General features: G+C 31.5%; 1 protein-coding gene and 1 pseudogene across 3 annotated transcripts in view; both read left to right on the top strand.

Moving 5' to 3' along the window:
* LOC102896341 (glutamate receptor ionotropic, kainate 2) overlaps positions 1-27,566 on the top strand; it is a 551,413-nt gene that overhangs the window by 69,878 nt on the left and 453,969 nt on the right. The window lies entirely within an intron of this gene.
* LOC112474765 lies at positions 6,236-6,354 on the top strand (annotated as a pseudogene).

Genomic DNA, 27,566 nt, shown 5'->3' with positions numbered 1-27,566 from the left:
TAAAGTATTCAGTAACCTATTGATGGATGGTACTATTGGTAGATAGGAAATATCTTAATGACATAAAATTTATACAGCTTTAGAATTTAAATCTAAAAAGGCTGTATTTGCTTTGATGAGTGGATCAGAAGAAGAAGATATAAAGGGATGAAAATCATTAATACTTACACAAATAGACTAAAATTTTATAACGTGTAGAGATTAAAAGAGTGGTTACATATTAGAGGAGTATATAAATGATAAATGCTTTCAGTTGCAGAGTGGAAAATATAGAAAAGAATCAGGACGATACCTCATGGATTTGATCTGCTTAATCTGAGAAGATTTTGTGGAAAGATAAAATAGATATAGCATGTCAAAACTATGAAAAATATTAAGAAGGTTGTGCCATATTTTTCTTTAATTCAGAAAATACACAACTAACTTTAGAAATATTATATGATTAATTTAGAAGGTAATTGTTAATGGATTCAGCTATTCTGTATTCTTTAGAGCAGTTAGATTCAACTACTAGAGAATGTTTTTACAGTTATACTATCGTCCATCTTTTATTTGAAATATTCCACTGTTACAGAATTATTTCTTCCTTCCCCCTCAATATTCTGATATTTTTATACTTATTTTTAGTAATTGGGAGAGATAAGAAGTGGAGAAATGCAAATATTCTCAAGAGAGTTAATTAGGTCTCTAAGGAGAGTCAACTGGTAGGAATCTTTCAACTGGACAACTAGCTGAGAACAAGTTGATAGATGATATTTTGTAGTAATGCAGGGAAAGGCTCTGGAGTCCACTGAGACTTAGTTTGTTTCCTAATTTTACTATCTTAATTTTTTAATTTATAAGATATAAGTGATTATAGTATCTATTTTGTAGAACTATTAGGAGGATTCCAGAAGATTAGACATATAGAGAGTTTGGTACTTGGAAAGAATTCACTGAATCTTACCTGTATGCTAACTATGGTAGGGGATAGAAGAGATAAAATTTTGGAGTGGTCATTCTTAAAATATTCCTTGCATTTCTCATAATAATGTTTAATTTTTTAATGTTCATTTTGATCATCTATAAAAAAATTATTCTTCCTCACCTGGTTAACTGCAGACCCGACCAGGTGTTAAACATGTATTACTACATTTACACCATATTCAAACGAAGTGATGTTAAGCCAAGGCACTATGTTTTTACAATGGTTCCTAAGATTAGGAGTCTGTGAAAATATATGTTCTTTAAAGGAGGTAGACACAGTTTTTAAGTATGAGACATACCTTGAGGTTGTGGAACACCTCCCTAAGAGGGCAGTTTAGGGTGGTATGATCAGAGCAATGGTTAGGTATCAGTTATTAGGCTCTGGATTAATACAAGGGCAATAGTAGGTTGATATTAGGGAGAAAAGTGGCAAGAACATGGCAAGAATGGTGAGGGCTACTGAAAGGCAAATGTTTCATATTTCAAAATTTACCCACACTGACCTTTCAGATCTTAGCCAACAGACAATTCATCAAATTATGTTTCTCATTCATTATGATCTCCCTCCCTCTGTTGCTGTTGTTTGATTGGGTGACTAATGAAGAAACATGGAACTCAGGGCAGGATTCGAGCATGTTGGCTACTTTTCAGTCCATTCCATTGGCAAGATGTGGACCTTGACCATATGGTGAGGCTGGGCACTTATACTTTTTCTAGTGGTTTATTCATATGTGCCTCCTGCAAGAAATTAACGCTGTTCACACTTGTTTAGCCTTAATAAAAATCTTTTTAGCTGAAGCACAGGGATAAGGTCACCATCTGCCACATGAAATGCCAATATTAAATGAGCAACAGGAGGAAGGCGTCTTTTATTCTTCGAGAGTTTTAGAAAGAACTTCAAATAGGTTAAACACTAATTGATTTTCCTCTTCACCAGTTTAGGCTATAATTTACATTTTATATTGTCAGTTGCATTGTAATAGCTGTGGAATCTATCAGTGTGTATCATTCTTGCCATTACTAGAAATGGCACTACATGTAGATTTTAAAAATATGAATGTCTCCAAAATCAAACATATACTGTCTGTGCCAGATACTACTTGAAACTTAAACTAAGGCAGCCGAGCAGGCATCTTTGATTTTTTTTTTATGACAGGGCTTAGGTAGATTATGGACTATGAACTATTTTATTAAAAAGTACATTTTTAAATGGAGGTATGTAGTGTGAATGGATTTTTGGCTTCTTGAAAATTAACAGGTACTTCAAAAATCTGCTTCTATCACAAGAATTTAATTGTGAGAGGATAGCTAAAATATTTAAATGACATTTGTTGTTATATCTTTGTATCCTGTATATTATAATGAATGTTTTCTTTGTTCAATACGTTTTGTAAACAGATCACAATGATGAATAATTAAATATGGCTTTAAAATCACAATATTGAGATTTAAAAAAAATGCATTATATACAAAGGACTAAACTTGTTCTTTTATTCATGTTTTGTAACATCTGCTATAAAAGGTAGCATTAAAAATTGAAGCCTGAGTCTAATATTAATGAATATAACATCCATTTTGCCTCATTTCATCACTTTTACCTTGTTTGGTCATATTTAACCTTTCGTATATTATTTGTAGCATTGTACCTTTCATTTTCAAAGGTATGTTGGCATTTTTATTATAATAGATTATACCATTCATAACTACAAAATTAACAGATGTTTTCAATTGAGGAAAAAACTGAGACACAACGGATATGTGAATAACGAACAAACTAAAAGAATGTGTAATCATGAACCAGAAAGTTGATAGTAACTTGTCCTCATTTTATTTTGGTTTTAAAAATTTGGTCTTACACAATAACACAAATTAGAGAGAAAATGTCTAGACAGATCCAAGCTCTAATTCCTATTGCTGTGGTCACTAATCTTATTTCTTTGACCTTATTTTTCTCTGTGACCTTTACTTCTTAACTGTCATACCACTTATTCTAATTTTATTAGGAATGATCATGAGGCTGTTCCAAAGGTGCTGTAAGCAATATTTGTTAGAAGTATTCCATTCTCAGTGAGGGAGATTTTTTTTTTCTTATATTTTGAGATTTATATGACCAGCATAGTTGAAAAACCAGCCCAGTTATTTATCATCACAGCTATTTACCATGTGTGTTTGTTCAGAGGCCAGCATGCAGATTAGGAGGCAAAATATTTGAAGTCTACAAAACAATGAGTTGATTTTAAAAATTAATTTAAAAAATTAATGCTAGTATTTTTGAGTTTTCTAAATCCTCTAGGATTTAGGTAACTTTAACTCTTTTCTAGCTAACTTTAACTTTAGCTAACTTTAACTCTTTTCTTGCCTGTTAGAAAAATGAATAAGTTATTAACATGGATATGTAAGTTACCTATTTAGGCTTTGTTATTGGTGATTTGCACACACCAATGACAAATGTCAACACTTAGATGTCTTGATCTTTCGGATTATTTTATTATGGCAGTATCTTTAATTGTATATTCTGAAGATTTTTATTTCAAAATATAAATTTGAGAGGCAAAATCATATTGTATTTAATAGGTTAAAAGGTGAGACATGCCACATCTCAAAAACTCATAAAGCAACACAGATATCAGCAGAATATCCAAGTAACATTGGCTTCATCCTCCCCTACAATGCTCCAGGCAGGTCCAATCCTCTCTCCACAGGTTCTGAAAATTTACAAAGGCTTGTAGTAGGTGGGAAAGGTTGCATGCTCAAGGTTATCCCACAGAAGGATTTTTGCTTATTCTGGAGAAGTTTCTGTTCTGCAAAGCATCAACTCACAGGGGAAACCAAGCCTCTTTATTAATGACCAGAAACCAACCATTTAAACCAAATATTCTCAAGAGCAAAAAACTTTGTTGATGATTTTAGGAGAACATTGGTGGGGGAAGGTAATAGCACATTAATGCAAATGACTTTAAATTGGAACTTAAGTCAAACTTGCTATTAATATATCTCTCATGAATTCCATTTGGTCTCAACTTCATAGCATTCCACTGGTTCCCCTTTCCTCTTTCTGTCTAATCATCCTATATAATTTTCTCTTTTGCCAAGAGGAAAACAAATCCCATTTTCCTATTTCCTAGAAAGCCTCACTGTTGCTTTGTTGCTTTGGCTTCTACCTTTGCCTAAGATTTTCTTTCTACTTGGTAAGGCATTTTCTCAGACAAAGAAAATTTCCTTTCTAATGGAAATTATTGTGCCAGCGGTTAAGATAGCATGCTATTTATTTATTTGTTTTTACTTTATCATTAATAACTTTCATTGCAGATTGCCAACTCGATCATACTAGATGGTTAAAAAAAAAAAATGAGATTAATGCGAAGTGCCCTGTTCAGTGGCTTCTACATTTGCTTTTCTCTCAGTCACTTTGTTGGTCTTAGAAACATTAGCCTATTAAGAAAAAGTAGAAGTTTTCTGTAATTACAGACATTGATAAAGAAATATAGAATCAATTATTGAGAACTTGAAAGCAGTTAAAAGCCTGAGTATGATGTAATTATGTCATGTAAGAAAAATGGACTATGAATAGTATATTGACAAAACAGGAATAACATAGACAAACAGAAAATGATTCTCTATGAAAATATATTTTGGAAATCAGAAGACAAGCCTATTTTTAAACCCAAGGATAATTTTGATGTCAAAATAATTCTGCACCTAATTCATTTTACTCTAAAGTTCATGTAATTTAAAAATAAACTTAATGACATGTTAATTTTCTTTAATGTAACAGGAAATATATTGTTCTTATATTTTCCATGTACTCTCTTTAGTTGGGGCTAGAAGCTAATAGAATAATTATTGAAATGCTGTTTTTTTGAAAGGGTGCGTATGGGCTGTTTTTGGTGTTTGGAATGAATACAGAAGACTAATTTAGTTATGTTGGCCAATCAGTACGCTCTGTGCAGATCTCAGAGGAATTTTTATATTTTGCTATAATTAGACTCATAATCATCAGTTAACAATTAATTAGTTTTCATCCTACCTGTGGAAGCTTGGAATGTATCCTTGGAGATAATGAGATATGTCTCTAGCTATTGGTAGAACTATTCTTTAGCAGGCATAACTTACAAGAAGATAACATTCATAAAACAGTGCTTTGTTATAATTTATTTATAAATTATTTACTATTCACTTAAAGTTTAGTTATTTGTACCAATTAGTAAGACAATCACAAATTATTTTTGAGTATTAGATACATAATATTTTCAGGTAAATGCAATTTTATTTCTTTGAATTAAAGTGACCAAGATTAATCTAAAAATTGTTTCTAAGACATTTTGTCATATAGTATTTGGTTTTGAATCTAGTCCATGAATGAGTGCAAACATGTTATTGATTATTATGTACACTAGTGAAGCCAAAGTACTAATTTTTATTCCACTCAGTAAGTTAAACTTTCTCCTTCAGGTTTTTTCATGTAACAAACAGTTATTGAGCACCCACTATTGGCAGGCCTGTACTTACACTGGAAAAAATAAAATGAATTGTGCTCTTTTTTCTCGATAGATTTCCCAACTTTATTAACAGTCAAGACAGGGATGGTCAGTCATACATCTCTGATTGGAATATGCTTCTCTGAGTGAAATGAGGTGCAAAACATGAAGATCCACAATAGACTAGGCAGTTCAGGATTCCCAAAGCAGATGATGCCAGCTAAAAACTATGTGTTATTGTGAGTGGGATGAGAAGAAAAGGCATTTTCATTCAGACAAATCATTTTCACCAAAGGCCTAGGTATAGGACACAGACCTCTATTTTCAGAGCACGTGAAGTAATTTAATATGCTTACAGAAAAAGATATATGTGAGGCCAGAGCTTAAGATGAGATTACAGAGATAAGCAGGATTTTTTTGGAAAGGCTTTATGATTTAAATTAAGGACTGGGAATGACAGTATAAAAGTTATGGACAATTTTTGAAAGATTTTGAGCACAGGAATGGCATCAAATTTGTATTTTAAGGAAGATCACTCTGCAAGCAATGAGAATGTGAAATGTGTGTCTGTGAGTGAGGCTAGGTGGGTTTAGGTAGATTTGAAATACAAAAACAAAGTGAGAGACATAGTAGGAGACTATTAGAATAAACCAGATAAGAAATAAGAGGCCTGGACTAAGGTAGTGGGAATGGGAATGGAGAAGTGAGTAATAGGAGGGTTGACTCAGTATGACTTAGGGACCAAGTAGAAGTGAGAAGTGATGAGAAAACAGAACTTTAAAATTATCTCCTTCTATGGCCATGCTACCCTGAACAAGCCCGATCCTGTCTGATCTTGGAAGCTAAGCAGGGTCGGACCTGGTTAGTACTTGGATGGGAGGCCACCTAGGAAGACCAGGTGCTGTAGGCATAAAAAAATAAAATAAAAAATAAGGAATTGTAAGCTGACAAAGTCCTTGCAATCTGTGAGGTCAATCAAGGGTTGCCTCGCTGCCCCCCAACCCCCGCCCCCAAATCATCTCCTTCGTTATCTGTAACTGGTATGAAGCTATTTTTCAATGTCCATGGAAGAATGTTTTTGCTTGTTATTTTAACAAATTATACAATGCGAGACCAATAATAATTTTGTAATTGGTAGTTTTAATAAACAATTATTAGCACCTGATGTTTAATTTCTTGTATATTAACTGTGTAATATAAAGATGTAAAAATAGGATCACAAATACATCATAGTTGTCTTACATTATTTTTTTATTCATATCTTTCAAAAGCAGTAGTCATGACTTTTAAATTACATTTTTTTTTTTTGATCTTAAAATGTTGCAGAGTTTATAGTGGGCATTCAGTTTTTTTAAATAGAATTCTACTTTCTGAGACCTGTCCTCCATAGAGTTTTATTGTGACAAAGGTCATGTTGAGAAAAGGGCAATGTCATAATTTAACAGTGATTTTTACTATCAAAGTACATTTATTAAACAAGCAGCTTCTACTCTTTCAGATCTGCAGTATGATTAGTAGTAGGTGCAAAAATGCCACTTCTGACCCTCTTGAGTTTATATAAGTCTAAATGTTTTCCTGAACCACATTATTGCTTATCCAGATATGTCTTCTAAGCAGAATGTCACTTTTAAATAATCACCTTTAAAAATCAATATAATTAGTATAATTTGTATGACTGTTTCTTCTACTATTTCCTTGTGTTAATTTTGTTGGTCTACTTCCTCTCTCTCCTCAACCAAAGAGTTATTTAAAATAGGGAATGAATATGGACATTTTGCCAACACATTATTTAGATTATAATGAGAGATACTGGGCAGCTATTTAGAATGTTTTGTAGACTTTTTCAAGTAAAGAGAAATATGTCAGCATTGGCTTATAACCTGCGTTTAATTTGTTTATTTTTTTATAATTTTGCAGTCAACCTTATTTTCATTTACATCAGATAGCCTGTGAGTTTACTGATTCCAAAAGACAACAAAGAATAAAATGAGAATTTTAGCAGAGTAGATATTAGTCCCAGTTGCTTGGCTCTTTTGATAGCACATATGAATTATTCAGCATCCATATTTAATAGCATATGTTATACTCCTTAATACATCTATAACCATTCACTTCCAGAGGGGAAACTACCCTGCTGCTTGTGGTTTATTTATTTCATTTTTCAATGAAAGCTGAAGAGAACATTGAATATTTCCCCAAAGACCCACTATAGACTGAATATTACTACTTTAGCATATTATCCTCCATTGTATTTTCTGAAATGATTTCCTTGGGAATCCTATCAGATTTTTAAAATAATTTTAAATACATCCTATTTTGAAAGTCTGCTGATTCTTACACTGTAGTGCTGTGACATTTAAAAATATATGTATATATGTACATATAAATATATAGGACATAAGTTGATATTTATGATATGAAGAAATGATATCTGGTTAGATACTGTTAAGATGATATTCAATCAATTGTCTCAAAGGGGCAGTGAAAGTCTCAATAATAATTATAATTATTATTATTTTTATTATTGGCATTTTTCTCAGACATCAAAGAAGTCTGAAGTAAAATGTATTTAACCTAAAAAAATGTGTTGCTGGTTTTTCTGAACTATTTCTTTTATATTTCAATGCTTAAATATATTATACATTTTTAAACAAGTGAGAAATTATAGGTACAGAATTTATGAGTTCAAAATGCTTCTATTATTGACAAATAACTTAATTACTGGAAACATCACTTTATTGGTATATCTTACAGACAGCAGACTGCTGCTGTCTTGCAGTAATCAGGCTGCAGGAGCATGTCATGATTCAATTGAAACACATTTTTTCTATCAGGAAAACTAAATAGCGTCAAATATCTTTGACTTTACATAGTGTGATGACAACAGCCTTGACTAAACACAGATCATTTGCTTCAACAAAAAGAATAGGTCTAACTGTCTGTATACTAAATCTTTTATCCTACTACAAATTATGTAAACTACTTATAGTTTTAGAGTCATATATTTCGAAGGTACCTTAACAATGAGATAATTCAACTTCATCATTTTATAGATGAGAACATTCAAGATCATTGGTGGATAAATGATTTTTCTGTGATCAATGGCTGGTTAGTGGCTGAGTAGGGATATATTGCAAGATGCCTGATTCCAGTCTAGTATTCTTTTTGTATTGCCTTATATTACTTATTTTTAAGCATAATAAATTAATTTGAACAAACAGTATTTCTTCTTTTACCTTTCAAACATAAATATTTTCTTTTTGTGGGAATTCTGTGTCACTTTAAAAAACTAAATCATTAGGTACAAAATACACAAGACATTTTTGAGGAACTTGCTTTGTGACATTTATATGAAATATGATGATAACCTTTTATGTTAATCACTTTGTTTCACTCAATTTTAAAAAGTAATTCTTATGGAATTTAGAGAAGGATTTGCACCATAAATATCAGTAGATTTGACTATAACAGCCAGGGAGACTTTATAGGGATATGGGCAATTATATTGAAATATACTTAGATGATAAAACATGAATATAAAATGAAAGTCTTTAATGTGAATATTTGTTTTAGAAAAATAACACAATTACCGCTACATTTCTGCATAATAGGCAAAGAAAAGCTATAGTTCTTTTGAACTATGTTATGTGATCCAAAGGAGCTTTATATTTTTACTTTATGCTGCCACTTTCTCGGTAGAAAATGTGATTAGAAATGTAATTTTGTATTTAGTAAAATCGCTTTACTTTTGGGAGGGGGCTGGTGATATGTGTCTAAAGCATCATTGCATGAAATCCATACATTTCTTATTATGATTTTTAGTTATGCACTTTTATGATTATATGAAACTCAGTCTATCAGACTTTAGTAATGAAATTGGTGACTATCGGTAGGCTTTATATTGTATCAAGGTTTTCCCAGTAAGAGATGTTGCTGGCCTAGTTTTTAGCCTTCTCCCTAGAATTTTTAAACAGGTAAAATTTAGGTAAAATTAAAAAAAAATAGTTTTGAAGTGGAGGAAAAAGTGATGTCACCCAGGGAAATTTTCACTTTAAGTGGGTATGGGGGAAAGAAGTCTGTGGATCAGAGTGACTGAGTATTTATGAGGCTGGCTTCCTTGTGGGGTGTCCAAAGGATTACTGTTGGATCAGCATGATGTAAATGCAATTTGGAGAAGTAGCATGTAAGCAAACAATTTATGGATACCCTATTAATGGGTTTTCACTCCAAGCTACAGAAGAGACATTTAAGCAAGGAACTGCCATGAGGTGGACTGCCCAGGATATACTTTTGAATTTACTTTACTTTAAGCATTGGAGCCACCTTGACCCACTCTTTGGTGGGTGAAGGAAGACCAGATTGAGAAAGAACCTCAATGATCTACTACCTTGGCTTGTACTTTTGTTTACTGAACCTAAAAGTAGGCTTCAAAAATTCATTCCATCAAATCTATTTCCACATTTCGACAGTAGTAAATTAGAACACCCTCTGGTAGATAATGCAACAATCAAGGAGAATAGGAGCCATAGTTTACATTTAGGTAATCTACTTTTAAATCTTGCACATAAGATTCTCTGTAATAATTGTGAGGAGTTTTAATTTGTGGATGCCTCTCAGTGACCAGGTATATGAAATACCACAGAATCCTGAGAAGGAAGCAGTTATGTGGAATGAGAATAAGTCTTAATATTTTGTCTAGATATTTGGTGATAGTGCACTAGACTTTGAAATCAGGCACCCTGGCCAGCATTATTGAGGCAGAAAGTTTGTCTTTGACTTACTCCATCTCCTTTCTTCAGACATTTTTATAGATGAGAGAGAATTTGGGGGGAAGAAGGGCTGGTACTGCTTCTCAATTCATGCTACACAGAGAACTACTTACTCTGCCTCTGTGTAATATTAATATATTACTACAATAATAATGTAGCAGTGTTTAATGTTTAATAATGGTTTAGTCAAAATAGGATTAAAATACCCAGATCACTTTTGATATGAACCAGGAAAAGAGCCAGAGTATATTTCATGAAAGTGAACACTGGTCTAAAAGTTTGAAGACACTGACCATTCCAGAAGTGACTCTGCTTTTGATCAACCTTACAAACATGCAGAAGTTCCCATTTCTCTGAAGCTTCAGTTCTTCATTATAAACTGAAGGTAAAAATATCAGTCCTACCACGACCATAGCATTATTAGAAAGATAAAAGGAGATGGTGCATGTGAATGCAAATCGTAATTATTTTTCACTTGTATGGAAACACTGTTTTATAATCTTTTGATGAAGAGCTTTGCCAGCCATCTTGTAAGATATAAAAATCATCAGCATGTACAATGCGACTTACATAGTTACAGACGTAATGTGACTTATAGTACAATGTCATATAACTTACACATACAGCCTCTCTGTTGTTTTGCATAATTCATTTGTTCACTCAACAAATATTTATTAACACTCTGTAATTATATGATGCTTTAGGTGCTAGGGATACAGCATTACCTAAAAAAGACAGAAATCTTTTCTTTCATGCAACTTGCCTTGCAGTACAGGAATAACAAAATTAGGGAGAATTTTTTTCAGAGTTATGTAGGAGATGGTACATTAACATTGAATAAATGTTATCTTTTTATTTCATTAGTAGGAAAAAACACTATCTATTAAGAACAAAATTTGTATTTTTATCTTTTAATTACCAAGAAATATGTACACACTCTAACCTCCCAGAAGTTAAAAAATACAAACTATAATCCTTTCGATTTTTGATTGAAATGGCTGTCAATTATAAAGGCATAAGGTCTACTGTTTTCCCTTCTTTCTATTTAGACTATATTTGAAAACTTAATATAAAGAAGCTCTAAATAGATATGAGTTTTAAAATATTTTAGGGATCATTAGTGCTTCTAATACTATTTTTTAATATCTTCTCCTCCTTATAATCATTCTGCCCTGTATTTAAACAGAGTCTTCTGATTTAATTGTTATTGAAGAATGCAAAGAGTGTTTATGATAGGCTTAAAAGTTCCCTCCAATAGTAGCAGTATAACTTCCATAGTCTAAGAGCCTCAGAGTTAATGAAATCTGTGGACAGGCCATGTGGGTAGAGGATGTGAAAAAAGTCATGGGTTGTGATTTTTAGAAAGCTTTTGGTTTCATTCTATGGTAAAATATTTTTATCAACAGAAGAAAACTGCTATTGGTTATAGTATGAACAACTTGTTAAATGTTCACACACAGCTGATAGAGGTGGTTTTGGTGTGAGATTAATCTGAGAGATTGTTGTGAGAATTATCCTTTTCACTTGGGGGCTTGTTTCAGTTAATATAGTTGTTGTTGGATAGCTATCAGTTTTTGGGGAACCTTGGTTCTAATTTTGGTTTTACCATATGTGACTTGGAAGCTACTTTTCTACTCTGGGTTCACCTTTCTTCATCTGAAATAAAGTGATCAGATCAAATGTCTAAATTTCTTTGTTTGGGATCTTACATTCACACATGTAAACATTTTTTGTTTTCATTGACACTTTTGCTTAATTTTCAAAATGATTTTCTTGATATTGAACTTCTGATAATAGGTGGGTTTACCTTTTCTCTCCTACAGGGCATAGATTTATATGTATAGAAAATATGTAAATATAATTGTTGGAGTTTTCTTTATATTACTGAAAGTTAGAGGAAGAACTGGTAAGCTATAGAAAAGAAGCTAAATAGTATTTCAGGAGGTGATTATTTTTTTAGAAAAATAAATTCAATTCTGCTTAAAATATATTTGTCTTAAATGATAGAGTCAAGTATCTATCTTTTTTATTAGAATTATAAGGCTTTTACTCTTTTGAACACTATAACCATTAGATTTATTTTTAAAATTTTTTTTGTTTATTTTTTTTCAATTAGAGTCAACAGTCAATATTATTTTATATTAGTTTCAGGTGTACAGCACAGTGGTTAGATATTTATATAATTTAAGAAGATCCCCACAATAAGTCTAATACCCACCTGGCACTATACATAATTATTATAATATTATTGACTATATTCACTATGCTATACTTCACATTCCTGTGACTATTTTGCAACTACCAATTTCTATTAACCCCTTCACCTTTTTCACCCAGTTCCCCAATCCCCATCCCATTTGGCAATCATCAGTTCTCTGTATCCATTAGTCTGTTTCTATTTGTTTTATTTACTATTGAACACAAACCTTCTTACAGAATGCCCCCTATATAATTTTATTAATTATATAACCTATATAATTTTATTAACCAATGTCATCCCAATAAGTTTAATAAAATAAAATAAAAAATGGCAAATATCTAGTTAAATAGAAAAAAAATTTTCTGCTTCCCCCTCCCCCCCAAAAAAGAAAAAAATAAATTTAAGCAATATCTCCAAAGTCATATGGCCCATACATGTTGAAAGAATCAAACCCCAGACAGTCTGATGATATTCTTTTAACTTCCCCATGAACCTGAACCCATGAAGGAGTATTGTCCAGAGAATTCCTAAAAGGGTTCAGAGGAGGTAGTCATGGTTAAGGAAATCATCGTGAAGGAAAGAGACTTTGGCTGTGCTCAGAAATTAGTCAGTATCTTATATTGGTCAGCTCTTGCTGCCATAACAAAACACCGCAGATTGGATGGCTTAAACAATGGACATTTATTTCTTACAGTTCTGGAGGCTGGGAAGGCTAAGATCAAGATTCTGGAAGATTTGGTTCCTAGTGAGAGCCTTTTCCTGACTTGTAGACAGTTACCTTCCCACTGTGTCTTCACATGGAGGGGGAGAGAGAGAGAGCTCTGGTCTCTCTTCTTTTAATGAGGACAGTAATCCCATAATGGGGGCCCATGCTCATGACCTCAGCTGAAACCTAATTACCTCCCCAAGGTCCCATATCTACAAGCTAAATATCCTATTGGGGATTAGAGTTGCAATGTATGAATTTGGGGGGCACAGACAGTTTGTATTGAATAGGGGCATTACTTTAAGATAAACATTGATACAGGAGATCATGGTCACACGTATCTTAACAATTTATTCATAAAGTTACTAGGTGTGCTTCTTTCCAATATTTGGCTTGCCTGTGGTATATAACTTTTCTAACAAGGAGAATAGCAAAACCATAGCACAGCAGCCTACGGAAAGTGATCACAATGACAAAAACATCAATAACAAGGAAATCCTTATCTTAACATAGGCACTGTCCTAAGTGCTTCTCATAAAAAGTTTATTGAATCCTCATTTCACTTTTTGATGATAGAGTGAACTGTCTGATGGAGAAAATATTAGCCACACATACGTATACCCCGAACACATATTTTTAAAAGTACAACTGATCTTATGAGAAAGTAAGAGAAACTCTGCAGAGATCAGAAACTATGAGAAAATTTGCATCTAGAGCAGTCTACCACTTCATGGTGATGACCCTTTACCTTCATTGAGTCTCACGTGTGAATGTGGGGACCAAGCTGGAAAATGCAACCCTCAAGTGGCTACTCTCTCACTGAGTTTATGAGGAAAAAGAAGAAAAAAATTTCAAATACAGAATTGTGCTTATCATTCTAGACTTTGTTTCTAGATAAGAGAAAAAAAGAGAAAAATCTCATTCATTTGGGCCTGGGATTTATACTGCCACTATAGGTGGCCTGAAAAATGCCAAGTCAAAAAAACAGTCAAGTTGTCTTGGATTGGTTGCCAGGCCCATGACAGAAGCAAACACAAACCTGCTTTGGAGGGATGCATTTCAATTTTTTAAATGTTTCCAAATGTTTTAATTATAAAAAATTCAAACATATAAATAATGAAAGAGTAGTACAGTGAAAATCCATATACCTACCTCTTACATTCAGCAATTGTCAGCATTTTGCCAAATTTATTTTATATGTCTCTTATCCATCTGTATGCACCTTTCCATTTTTTATCTCATTGAACTATTTGAACATAAGTCGTAGAGATCATGATGCTTCCCCCATACTTATTTCAGCATATACTTCCAAAAGTTACATACCACACTATTATCTTCATCAGTTCTAAGGTAATTAATAATTCCTTAGTAACATCTCATGCCTAGTCTATATTCAGATTTCCACAAGCACTGCTAAATCATCTTTTGTAGTAGTTATTTTTTCTAACTAGGATTCTATCAGTTTACATAGTTTATGCAAATATATACATACATATATATGTGTTTATGGATGTACTATATATGCACATATATGTATTAATTGAAAGTTCTAAATGCTTATTACGTGGAGTTGAAAATTTTTTGGCAAGAATTGTTTCCATTATGTACTTCATATTGCATCAGGAGGTGCAAGAAATTAGGATGTTGCACTGTTAATGAGGCTAAGATTGATCACTTGGTTAAGGTAGTGATTACCAGATATTCTTATAAATGAAATTATTTTTTTCTTTGCCATTAGCAAATTATCCTTTGGGTGATAGTTTGCCCCTAGTCGAATATCTTGCTTCCAGATAACTTTTCACTTGTCAGTTCTAGCACCCTATAATGATACTAGCTGAATCAGTTACTTTGATATTTAATATTTATTAGCTGATGCTCTTCTGTAATGACGACTTTTCTTTTGTCAATGGGAAGGAAATACACTTTCTCCTAAAGGGTAAATGATTATTTTTTCTCTTCAATTGTCGATTCTCAGAGAAAGTTATTGGCATAACAGTCTCAATAAAGGCAAATCAGTCTCTCCACGTCCTTTTTTCTCTCTCTTGAGTATCACTATGAACTCATTAAAAAAATTTTTTCCACGAGTTGTAATAAATTACAGTTATTGTTTATTTGAAGGTCACATTGTCTTAAGCAATCTCTTGTATCTTGTTGGCATGCCTTCATTTGTTTTTCAAGGTTTCTTTTCTGTGTAGCACAAAGGTTTCTTAGGCTATGCTTATACTTGCCCTTCCCCAGACCTAGAATGAGATACTTCTCCAGGGAGCCCCAGAGTAATGTACCTTAGAGACTGACAATTCCCTTAGATAACTTTACCAGGAACATGGACTCTCATACACACAAAAACCCACCAAATATATGTTAAAACAAGTATCACCAGAGAAAGCAGAGAAAACAAATTCTAGAATCAGACTTTCAGACTATGAATATTATAATTATCATATTCAAGAAAGCAAATATGTTTACTATATAATGGAAATCAAAGAGGGGAAATGATGATTTAGCAGAGGAGCAAGAAAAGGAATAAGACTATCAAAAATAACCTGGCAGATTTGAAAAAGAATTAAATCAAACTTCTTGAAACAAAGCACTTATATTTATGTGAAATAGAAATTATATATAAATATTTATTATGTGTAATTATTGGAATTAGAAGTACAATAAGTGGCTTTAATAGTAGGTTAGATACAGCTAAGAGAATTAGTGAATTAAAAGATCTGCAGAATTATCCAGAATGTAGTACAAATGCAAATGAGAAAGAGAAGTTTTAGATATAGAAGAGAGAGTAGAGAGTAAGAAGGCAAAATATACATTTAATCAGGCTGCTGGAAGGTGAGATTAGAGAGAATAGCAGAAAAGCAATAGTCAAAGAGGTAATGGCTAATAGGTTTCTGGAAATATGAAAGACACAAATCCTCAGATTCAAGAAATCTAACAAATCAAAATAGAAATTTATACCTAGACATTTGCAGTGAAACTTCACAGTATCAAGGATAGATAGAAAAATCTTAGGAGTAGTTAGACAGAAAATTTATTGCCTGCAAAGGAAAAAATTGGACTGACAGCTAATTTCTAAGTAGAAACAATGGAAAACCAAAAGTTAGTGAAATGATATCAGATTTCTAAGAGACAACAACTATCAACATAGAATTATATACTCAGCAATATTATTTTTCAAAAACATGGGCAAAAACCATTTTCAGACCACAAAAATTAAGAAATGTTTAGTAGCCCATGAATCACTATTTCTAAATGAACTTTTAATGAATGTAATTTAGGAAGCATAATAAAAGTGCCTCGAGGTGAGATCAGGGATGCAAAAAGGAATTATCAAAGAAAATGATCAACACTTAAAACCTTTATAATTTTATTAACAAATGTCACCCCAATTTAATAAATAAAATTATCAACATATGTATAAATCAGTGATTTATTATTGTATAAAATAATAATGATAAATTTGTAAAGTTTTAAATAAGAATTAAAATACTAGACAAACATAACATATAGATCTGAAGGACAGTGATCGGAGTTAAAGCATTGTTACCTTTGCATTCTTTTGATTAAATTTAGATTATGTTAAGTTAAATGTATACTCTCTAATATCTAGGGTAGCATGACAAGAACAGAAACAAGTACAGAGGGGAAAATGGACAGAGTAGAGCAGGGGCAAGCAGAAGGTCAGCCAAGGAGCTTGACCAGTTTGCAGTTCTTGCCTATGAGAGAACGTATTCTTTATACATTAGAACCCTTGAGGTTTAAAAACTTTACAAAGTATTGCTTTTACTGATTAAACTGTTTATAAAACTAGTAAGTATTTGTTATAGAGGATTTGGAATACCAAATTATATACTTCAGAATAAATATACCTCTTAATACATTTAAAAACAAATAATATTCAATATTTGTAATACCATATGAATTCACAAATATATATAATAAAGAAAATTATCTGTAATTTCTTCATTTAGAGATTATCAATATTTTGATACATCTTCTTCAGAATTTTTTCTATTTTTATCTATTGTCTTATCTATAATATATAAACTTATATTAATATATTGGAATAAACATATTAATATATACTATAGGTTATATAATCTATTATTTATACATTTATCATCTACCTACCTACCTACCTACCTACCTACTTATCTACCTACCTACATACCTACCTGTTTATCTAAATTCTCACTTACCAGTTGTGTCATTTAAGGTGCAAATGAGATTGGGTTGCTTTCCATGCATTATGAAAAGTTCATTGACTTCCCTAAGATTTTTGAATTCTTGGGCACATGTAGATTTTGGGTTATTTTTTTATTACAAATATCTTAATATGGAATTATTGAATAAAAGATTAGGAATGTTTTTAAGGCTTCTGATTCACATTGCCAGATTACCATAAAGGTTGTATTAGTTCATACCCATACAGAAAATATGGGAATATACATTTAATTTACTAACACTGGGTTGTATTATATGATATGTCTCTTTTTTGTTTTACATAAGATTTTTCTAAGTAAATATTTATACTGGAATTTCTTTTCCTAAGTTATATACTAAGAGGGAAAGTAGAATGCAAAAGGAAAGATATGTGCTGGTATTTTGTTTATCTGGATTTTTCTAAGGAGGAAAATAAAATAGCAAAATGACTGCATAGCCAAAAGTATCCAACCTGAAAATAAGCCTTTTTAGGAGCAGTGAAGTGACACAATGCCTGTGATTTACTTTGGAAGTATGCCTATAACTCCCATTAGTAATAATGAAAGTTAATGACATGCCTTATGGGATCAGACAATGGTCTTCAATATTCGTAACTACTTGCTGGTAGAAGCTATTCTGTAATGTCAGTGGGTGTCAGTTTGTAATTATAAATTGTACAAACACCACGCACGGTATGTATTTTGCCAACAAGTATTAACTTGGCATCTAGAAAAATGCTTCAATTTTAGCGCCTGAGAAAAACAAAATCTGTGCCTTTTAAAGTAACAAGGTTTGGAGAGTAACTAAACATGCATGAAATATAATTTATTGCTTTCAAATTTAATGGGGAAGTATATGTTCTTGGATTTTATTTTTTAAAGTTTAAGTGGTCATTTACCCCCAAATAATGAATTAGAGTATACATTCAATTTAAGAACTCTATAGTTATCCTGAGTTTGAAGGTCACTTATATTTTAGGTCCATATATTATTCACTTAGTTTATCTGATAACACAGTTTTTATCAAATAAAACTTTGAAGTAACTTCAATCATTGTTTCAGAAATAATCTTGTTACCTGGTGACCCCCTGGTTTTATGTTTGGTTAAGAGACTAACAAGTAATAAAGGAAAAAATGCACAGTTTTCATGAAGCTAAATAGATCTCATTCACTTTCATTTTCTCCGCCCTTCTCCTCACTCTGCTCCAGCCTCTCTTTCCAAACACACTAAATTCCTTTCTACTCCCAAGCTTTCATATGTGCTGCTCTTTCTTCTAAGTGGGTTCTCTTATTCACTCTCCTTTCTATTCTCCAATAACCAATTTCCTTGAGTAAGCCAACTTAAAAAGTTAACTCTTTTGTTCTTTCTCCTCACACTATTTTTCTTCATTCCTTATAGACTATACCACAACTCTATATTCTTCTTTCTATTTGCTTATTTATAAAATTTGTACCTCTTGCCTTAGATGATAAGCTCTACATGTCAGCGATCAACCTAACTTTTTAACCATCTGTTTCCTATGTTTGCCATAGTACTAGGCACATAGTAGATGCTCAATAAATATTATGTTGAATTAATATAGAATGAATCACTACATGAATAAATCTGAAATATGAACATTTTGAAAGATTCAATTCACTTTTTATTGAGCTTTGTTGAAATACAATATTTTTCACCTTTGATTTTCATATTTTAAAATGAGATAATATTTTTATCCTACTAGATAGGCATGTGAAGTTGACAAGAATGCTGAACTTATTATTGCTTATTCTCTTTTATGTACCTAATATCATAAAATTTCACACTTAGTACTAAAGATTTATTCCTTATCTAAAGAGTTCCATATGTTCACATTTATATCTAATTTAAAGTTAACTTTATATTTTGCATTTTAAAAGTGCTATGAAATTATACTTTAAAATAAGAAATAGAAATTTATTGCTAAAATATTCTAAATTATGCTGATTGAATATTCCAATTTAAATTTTAAACATTATTTTTACAAGCTCATTTTTCATTAGTAAACATTGTTATAAACACTAGAGATGAGATCTGTTTACAAAAGACTTTGATACGCATGATAAAGTTTGCTTTAGAATAAGTCAATAATATTTGAATTAGCAATGCTATTTACTTTTACTTACCAAATTCAAATGTCTTGGTCAATTTAAAGTAAAATATTCTATTTTCTTTAGCAAACTTTATGCTTTTTATTTATATAGTAGTATATTTTATGGCTGTCATAAGAAAAGGTTCTATTTGTTTTAGAACATTCAATTAATTCTGTAACAAGTAAAGCTTAGAATTGTGTTGCTTTATAAAAAACGACAATGATATTAGTACATTTTAATGTATTTGGCTTTGTGATTCCCTTAAATACCTTGCTTTATTTTTATGTTTTCCTTTTTTTGTTTCTTTTTGGAGAAAATTAGTTAATTTTCCAGAATTTTTTTTTTTTTTTTACTACATGTAGGTTTATAGGCATATGTTCTATTTTAAGATCATTAGTGTGGGAACCGTGTTACAAAGTCTACAACAGTGCTTGTCACTTAGTGCTCAGAAAATATTTGTTTACTTTCTTTAATTAACTGGTAAAGGGACCAAGTGAACTGATATTCCCTCTAAGTAGCAGGAAAGGACCAGATTGAGTATTCTAGGTTTTCACAATATTACACATGTGATCTGTATTATATGTAATATAGCATTTATATTTTTGATTCTGATTCTTTATAACATTGTTGGAAGGACATGTCATTCTCACTTATTGACATAGGAACTTGAAACACTGTGAAGTGAAGCAATTTGACCTAGGAGTTAATCTAATTACTGGTAGATTCTGGATTAAAGGATTTAAGGTAAATTCTATCCTCTATCAAACTATCAATATTGATTATCTATGTATGCACAAAAAGAATTCTTTTTTTTTTCAAGAAGTTGGTTATCTTTGCATATTGAATTTTTAAAAATCAAATGAGTCTAGGAATTTAAAATGTTGTTTCAACTAAATGTGTAGGTCTGTCACTATGATGTTAGAATTTATGACAGATATATGGGATTTACACAGGGAGTAGAGATTTTTTTCAGTCTTTATATTGCTAAGATTTGGCATGATCTGTAAGTTTTTTAGACAAGGACATTAATCTTTTATGGAACTAAATTTGTTTGAACAGACAATTGATTAACTTTTAGGTGAAGGTGACTTTGCAGAAAACTACTTTTGGTGAACGGTTTTCAATCTGAACTTGATGAGTTTTAATATACTTGACGGGTTTTCCTCTGTGTAATTTTGAATGAATTTAAATAGAAAAAGCATGAATTTGCTTTTCTTGATAGTACTCTTGTCTTACATGATCAATGGAAAGAAAGTGAATACTAAGAAAGCAAATCTCTAAAAGACTAAAATTATTTTTTGAAAGCCATTATACCTCAAAGAATTTTATTCATATTTATTGGTAGTTTAAGCTTTTGTTTATAACTCATTCTGCATCTTTTAACGATATGGAATAGTGAAAAGTGTCCACTACCAAAACCAAAGCTAGGGTTTGGATCCCAACTCAGCTAATTTGATAAGGTCGAATATATCTGTAAGTTGAGTAAACAATATCTACCTTTCAGGGTTTTAATGTAAAATAATATAAGGTATGTTAAATGTTAGATCATTGCCTGTTAATGTACTTGATAAATGCTAGTTATTGTTTTCTATATTTTATAAGTTCTGATAACTTTCTCCTAGATTGCTCTTTTATTAAAAAATGGAGATTGCTACATTTCTTAAGATAATTATGATGCTGCTACCTTTTCAATATTAATGACAGGAGTGTTTTTTAGATTGAGAACCAGGTCCCTTGACAATCATATAAATACAGATTTAGAGGTGAACAAAGCTTCCAGAACATGTTAAAAATCATAATAAGCATTTTGAATAAATGAAGGATATAAGGAAAACTCTCAGGCACTTCAACCTGTATCTCAGTATTAATATGTGATTCTACTAAAACATATTTGCGTGTTTTTTTTTAAATTCCATTAAATAGGGAGAACTACTTTTCTAAACATCTGTTTTTAAAAAATTTTCAAAACTAGAGAGTCTAAGAACTAAAGGTATTTTTATTTTTCAAAACTATGCCATTAATTAAAAATTCAAAGACTGATTACTATTATGCATATAATACAAAGTTGAAATTTATAGTAAGCAATGATTTTTATCAAGTTACTTATACCAGTTATCTTGCTTGTAATTTTAGATTGCATAATTGCTGCACAAATACTTCAGTGGCAACATATGTCACATTTATCTACTCAATGACCACACATCAATGTGTCTAGACATATTCTAATGGGCTTGACATTCAAATTGAGAAGTGAGGCCATTACCAGTCAGCATACCCTGTAGATCTGGCTTACCCATTTGCACTTTTTTAAAACACAACCAAATCTGTAGGAAGAACTGGAGTACATCATTTGAAACCTGGCTCTACTGCTTACTAACAATGTGACTTTGGGAAAGTTATTTAGCATCTCTGAATTTTAGTTTCCTCATCTATTACATTCTGATAGTAATTAATGTAACAATGAAATATTATTACTCTGGCAAAAATTAATGAAATTGATATAGGAAAACTCATACACTGTTGGTGATACTATTCATTATTAAAAAAAACATAGGGCAATTTGGTGTGACCTAAACATTAAAAAGTACATTCTCTTTGGCTCAGTAATACCATTTCTTGAAATATACTCTACAGCAAAGCACTGGTACCAATAGATTTATACGATGTTGTATATTGGTGTATTATTAATAATAGGTAACTTTGGAGACACTTAAATATCCATTATCTGGGAAAAGTTAAATGAATCATGGTATACTCATGCAGCATGAAAAAGAATGTACTGAAATGAAAAGATATCTGAAACATTATAAATGAAAAATAAATCATAGGTTATGGAAAGTATATTATTATTTATGTAAAAATGTTAAGAATATAAAGGTAATTAATATGTAATTGCAATGTCCCTATTAATGTAATATGTAATTGTTATATACTATTATAATTCCTTTGAAGAGCACTAAAATGATATACAATTATTAATAGTGGTTTCTTTTGGGGGGAGAATGCTATAATATCTGGGTTTTGGTGGCTGTTGAATGCATTTATATGTAATTGAAACTCTAAAGTTAAAAGAAATACAACTAAATTTTTTTTTGAAATAGGGAATCCTTTCTTTCCACTGTTATTATTCCCCTTGTCATCATTCTAGTTCAAAATGTTCATGATCTCACTAGAGTGGGAGGGACAGGATAATTTTGAGTGTAAATAAATTCTATGTAGCTACATTTACCATCTCCTTTGCTCATTTAGTGCCTGCCCTCCCCTCCCATCCCTCAAGCTTGGGGTGATAACTCCAGTGAGGCCTGATTGATAGGAGGGGCTTATATGCTATAGGTGATACTGCTTGCTCACAAAAGAGTGGTCCTAAAGAAATTAAAACTCAACATCAAAGGGAAAGGCAGAGGGAAAAGATCTTTAAAGAACACTAAGGAGGAATAAACAAAAGAATAAAGGAAAGCTAAGAGTTTGTGGCATTCGTGGAGTTTGGGAAAGACTATTTTAAGAAGAAAAGTGGTCAACCGTGTCAAAACTTGTAGAGAAGTCAAATTCATTAAGTATTGAAAAATGTTTTTTTGTTTGTTTTAGCACAGAGTGATAATTGTCGACCTTGGTGAGAATAGTTTCAATGAGTTTGGGGGAGAGGAGTTAAGATCCAGTTCAAAATAAATCGATGAGTAGAGAACGAGAAAATAGATATTGTAGACTACTCTTCCAAGACATTTGGCTATGAGTAGGAGAGAGGGTGGAGGGAAAATAGAGAAAGACTCTTTGATGTCCTAAATCTCACCATATTTTTGAAGATAATTTAAAAGAATACATCACTTATTTGAAGTCATCATTTTTGGTAGGCATCTCAACTTTAAATGATTAACTGAAAAACAAATCAATTTTATTTCCTAGGCATACATTTTGTAACTAGTTTTTCTTGGAGACATTTTCTTGACACTTTGATGAGATTTTTGGGGATGCTTAGTAATTTACAAATTTCCCAGTTTATTATTCATGTTTTATGATGTAAGCTTTGGAGTGTTCCTCTCATCTCTTTCCATGGCTTGAACAAAACTCCTCATGTGCTTTGACACTCTCCTCAGTTTTTAATTAGTAAAATTCTGGCTTTGCTCATGGTTTTCTTTCAGTCAAACCCTTTATCTTCTGCCATCCTGGAATATTAGCCTAGTTGTAGAAGCAAGCAAGATGGTTTACCAAGAGGGTGTGGGAGGAGGAAGGGAGGAAAAGATAGGCTAATCTAGAAATGCTGTGTGGAAGATATCTGGAAAGTACAAATCATGGAGCAAGGAACTTGTGTCATCATTTTTTAACCCAGAAACTTTCTGTAAATTATACAAAATTAAGAACCAGATATGTCTAAATATTACTCCCTTTATTTATAGATGAATAAACTAAGGCTATATACCTATACCATATGTATATGAAAATGGATAATATTCTAAATTACACATTTACCTTTGGTTCTACTCAAGTTATTGCATTGATCCATGGAACAACCCAAATATTGTGTGGTATTTTATAAACCTTCCTGAGACATAAATAAAATATATTTAAAATCTTGTACTTAGCAAAGGGATCATTGACCTGGCATTTTATTATACTAAGGTATAAGGATATAATTATGTTACCAAGTCAGAGAACTGCATTTTGAATTTTTTCATTCTGACTTAAGACATGATTTACAAATTTGGAAATCATAGAAAAGTAAGAAAACTTCATTATAGCATAATTCAGATTTTACCACTATATTTTTTTCTGTGACTTTTTTTCAAATTTGAAATACCCGTAAACTAAAAAATAAATTTTCTGTTAATGCAGGTTATATTGAAGGACAAGAACAACAATAAAACTTATACTGGGTTGGTTATCGTACCCTGGGCCAGCCTGGATTTAGCATTAGCATCTTTAAACAGATATTATATAAAATGCATGATTTTATCGTATGTTTAATTGATTATAAATTTTTTAAGTCCTTTGTGGCATTTATGCAATTAAATATAAAGAAATAGGTAAAATCTTGTTCAAGCAGGAAGTTGCCTATTAGTTTTGTAGCCCAGAATATTCCTTGTGTGAGCTGTGTATTTCCCACATACCATCAGTAACATGCATGAAAAAAAAAATGTATCCCTGTTCTATGCCTAAATGATGCCACACATATTTAAAATAGTTTAAAAATAGTATAAATATGGATATTTCTAAATATGTAACTTTAGGACTGAAATTTTTACCTTTCACTTATGTATTTGGCTTTATGTATGCTAGAGGAATATGTACTTTTAAAAAAGTACATGCTTCAGAGTTCCATAGAAATGCAGTTAAAAGCATATTTGCAGATATTTTTATTTTTATTTTTATTTCTTGACTGGGTAGACTAGTGATTCATAAAGATCAATAGAGCTTTTTTTTTCTAATTTTGAAAGCAGCTGTTGATTCAGTTAGCTCCTGATGTATTTTAAATGACTAATAATTTTATATATTGAAAGGTCTCAAATTGTACACTTATGTGAATATTTTGTAGGAGCTGCTGAATTGGGTAAAGATATGAGGGAAACTGCAAGAATGTCTGATCTAAATAAACCATTGTACTAATTTGAGACTTATCGAAACTGAGTAGGAATGATTCATTGATAAAAACTCTCTGCTGTTCTTAGTATCACAAAAGTGATATTCACTTGAATTATTTAGACTACTCTTTGTGGGAAGTAGGAAAGACAGCTATGTGACTTCCCACAAAGCTCGGAGCAGTTAAGACCACTGTGTGTACATGAACCTGTTTGTATATTTAATTAATTATGACTGTTAGGGTCAGATGTTTTATTTTTCATGGACTTTGATAATTTATTCCTGATCTGACAATGTTAGAAATCTTGAAATCATAAACTGACTCTTAACATTTCATTCAGAAATTTACTTCCTTCACATATGTAATTCTTATTCATTTAGAAAAATCTGTTCTTTAAAAATGAGTTTATATTAAGCATGCATAGTAGGTGCTTTAATTTAGAGCACTTGTTTTAATAAATTGTGTTACTCCAAAGAGCAGAAGAGTTCATTGATTTTAGAGAGATAATTTGTTATTGCCTTAGAGAGGTATCTATTTGTTGCCTGTATGCTTAAACATACCAATGATATTATCCTATTCATATATTAGAAATGTTTCCTACTATAGGTTGTCATAAGAATTTTTCTATAGGGGTTAAGGCCAAGTTTCATTTGAAAAGTCAAAGATCGAGAATTTAGATTAAAAAAAACCTTAAAAGTTAAAAAAGATGAAGCTGTACTATACACAACGGAATGTTATTCAGTGGACATAAATATGTATAGATTGCAGCTGAAATAAAGGTGAATTATAGAATCATAACGTGGAATGAAAAACACAAGCTGTAGAGGTCAACATAGAGTATCATCCAATTCTTATAAAGCTCACATAGAATCAAAACTAAGCTGCGAATTATTAGTAAAATGCAAATATGCAATGAAACTTTTTTAAAAGGAGGAAACAGAATGGTAAATACAAAAATCAGGACAATGCCCCTATTGGGGAGAGGCTGAATTTGGAGAGAAGTTACGATTTTAGGGTTTAACTTAATGAAGGGATCACGAGGGTTAGTTTTATCATCATGCTTCATAACTTGGATCCAGCAAACACTACATAATAGAAAAAACTGGAAGACAGTAGTTAATTTCTTGCCAGTTTGTCATTGTATATGCCTTAGAAAAAACTAGTGAAGTGGGAAATGTACGCAATTAAGTAGTTGTTATATTCACATGAGATCAAATAATAGGCTTACTGATTCTTTTTAGATAGGATCAAATCATCCTGTCTTAAAGCATCGTATTTTCTCTACTTAATCTTCATTTCAATGGGAGAATCATTTCAGACCAAATTAAAAAACATAAGAGAAAATTAAATCTAACAAATATTTACTGACCTCTTATTCTACTTGTCAGAAGGTGTGTTGGGTACGGCTGAAGTCCCAGAGTGAGGAAGATAAATTTCTGTTCGTCAGGCTCTTGAAGTTCAGCAGAGACAAGAGACTAAACATTGTTTAACTATAATTCCAATTAGTACAAATTCTGAAAACACAAAAGTTATGTAAATTTAAATGAAGGAAAGTACTTGAGACTAATCCATTCCTTAATATTATAAGAAAATGTGAATAAAGCAAAGCTTTATATAACAGCTTATTTAGAAAAATAAGAGACTAATTTTGTCAATTCTCTCTTTGCTTTGATCATTACATAAGTTTGCACATTCCCCATCTTTAGGAGTTTCTTTTTAAGATATTAAGGTGCAAAGGCAAATGTACAATTTGAGGAAATAACTGTGATACGGCTTATTCCAAACATGTGTTTATACCAGAAAACTTTGGCCTGGGTGACATTATAATTTATTTTTATTTAAGAAGTTTTTCGCCTTCTCTAAGAATCACTCTGATATGTTGAAAAAAGCATCAAGTTTTAGAGAGACTGTTTGAATTCCATCTATGACATTTTCTATCCATATGACTTTAGATAAACTATTTTACTTCTCCAAGCCTCTATTTCTTCATCTATACAATGGAATTGGTGAGGATTAAATTTTATGGTATATACAAAGCTGACCACAGTGGCTGTTATTTATTTATATCCCCCATAATGCCAGATAGGACGTAAGGCCACTAAAACCTTCAGTGTATACAAATTGGATTTTAAAAACACTGAACTATTAATTCCTTAGTCCTGGACTGTTGTATGTACTGAGTGATTGAATTTATAAATGAATTAACCATTAATAGCTGAAAGTTGAGACTGTTTGAAGACTACTATCTAATTCATCTACCAGCAAATATCTTTTTAAACAAAAATATGCAGTTATCTTCCTGCCCTCAACTGAGCTTAGGAAGGAATTTTGAATAAGTTCAAACTGCCTTGTCTCCTCAGACTGGAATGGAGTGGCCATAGACAGGAAATGATCCAGGTAGAGAATGAAGAACCTGGGAAACTTTCCATCTGCTTCTGAATTAGATATTAACCTTGGATTGGTTATTTTGCTTGAAATCCTGCCTGTAAATTCCAAAATATCAAGGGCAGTTATAATCAAATAGAAAGCAATACATGCATTCCAAATGATATTTGGGTTAT

Source organism: Pteropus alecto, unplaced genomic scaffold (genome assembly GCF_000325575.1).
Source record: "Pteropus alecto unplaced genomic scaffold, ASM32557v1 scaffold7, whole genome shotgun sequence".
NCBI lineage: Eukaryota > Metazoa > Chordata > Mammalia > Chiroptera > Pteropodidae > Pteropus > Pteropus alecto.
The sequence above is the reverse complement of the archived record's forward strand: the minus strand, read 5'-3'. Positions and strand labels throughout refer to the sequence as shown.